This window comes from Octodon degus, unplaced genomic scaffold (genome assembly GCF_000260255.1).
Source record: "Octodon degus isolate 3935 unplaced genomic scaffold, OctDeg1.0 scaffold00810, whole genome shotgun sequence".
In the NCBI taxonomy this organism is placed as follows: domain Eukaryota; kingdom Metazoa; phylum Chordata; class Mammalia; order Rodentia; family Octodontidae; genus Octodon; species Octodon degus.
The window spans coordinates 19,783-21,070 of record NW_004525386.1 but is presented as its reverse complement, the minus strand read 5'-3'; the positions used below and the strand labels follow the sequence as shown (position 1 = coordinate 21,070).

Here is a 1,288-nt window from a genome sequence, read left to right as displayed (position 1 = left end):
AACATAAGATTGGTACTGTTTTGTAGCAATCTGCAATGACCTTTAAATAAGGGTTCATCTAATATATCTTTTATATAGTCCTGCATAACTATCATATTGAGATCTCTTTATTGTTCATCCAGGAGCATACTGCAACTTCTTTTGCTTTTTGAATTATGCTCTAAGGATGCCCAGGTTTCTTCTGCAACTTGGACAGCTTCGCATTCGAACTGGGCCACTGCATCGCACAGATCAGCACGTCTGAGTGGAGCCAGCTTCCTCTGCAATCTCAAAGGCTCTGCTCCCCGCAGTGACAGCCTTTACCTGCAGAGGGGCACCCAGGAGGCGCCTAAGGGGCTCTCCACCTGACTCAGTGTGGGTGGGGACCTCTGCATCTCGGGGAGACCAGGCAGGGATCTTTGCACCCGGTCCCCACTTGGTTGAGGGAACATGAGGAATAGAGAGAGGGACGTCACTGCCCTGGGAATACCCCAGAGCGGGTGGGAAGGTGGATGGCGTAGGGGCGGGGCGGGGCATGGGCTTCAGGGAATGGCATCCTGTGAGGCCACGGGAGGGCGTGTCCTACGCAGATAATGAAGCTCAGGGGTTGCTGGTTGGATCCCTGGTGTTGAAGCTTGATGATTTTCCTGTGACCAGAGAGATAGCTTAGGGAGGTTTTTGGCAGCCCAGCGCATCTGCTGCGTGCATGAGCTAGGAGGACAGTGCTTGAAGATGAATGAACCTGAGTGATGAGTGAGGCAGGCAGGCAGGAGGCTTGGTGGGGGAGGGCGGAGCAACAGTCATAATTACCTGGCAGGGGAGATACCATGATCACAAAGGGGTTTTTCCCAGGGCGAGGCTTATCCATTGCACTCCGGATGTGCTGACCCCTGCGATTTCCCCAAATGCGGGAAACTCGACTCCAGAATTTGTGGTACTGGGGGACTGCGTTCGCACTTTCCTCTGTGATCCGGTTTAATGTGAGATTTATGATACATTAATTTGGTAGTTTTGTTTTATTCAGTTTCATTGTGTCCTAACCTTGTTGTGTGGAAGGCAAGAGATAAGTATGTATTTATTAAGTTAAAATGTTTTACTACATTCTCTCTAGGTTTTGTGTATGTTGGTTTTTTGGAAGGTATTTTTCTTAAGATATGTTTCTGTGAAGGATGATTTTTCCTTTTATCACTTTGTCTGTCTGTGGAGTATTAGTTCTGCTTATCAACGGGACGCGTTCACTACTGGACGTACCGCATGGTGCTCACATGAGAGGGCCTGTGGACAGACCACGTGCTAGCACCAGTGTCCC

At 49.3% G+C, this 1,288-nt stretch overlaps 1 non-coding gene across 1 annotated transcript; it reads left to right on the top strand.

Annotated features, from left to right (window-relative positions):
* Nucleotides 1-781: 781 nt before the first annotated feature.
* LOC111814871 lies at nt 782-945 on the top strand. Its single transcript, XR_002819741.1, has one exon. It is a non-coding gene; the product is annotated as a U1 spliceosomal RNA (small nuclear RNA).
* The last annotated feature ends 343 nt before the right edge of the window (nt 946-1,288 follow it).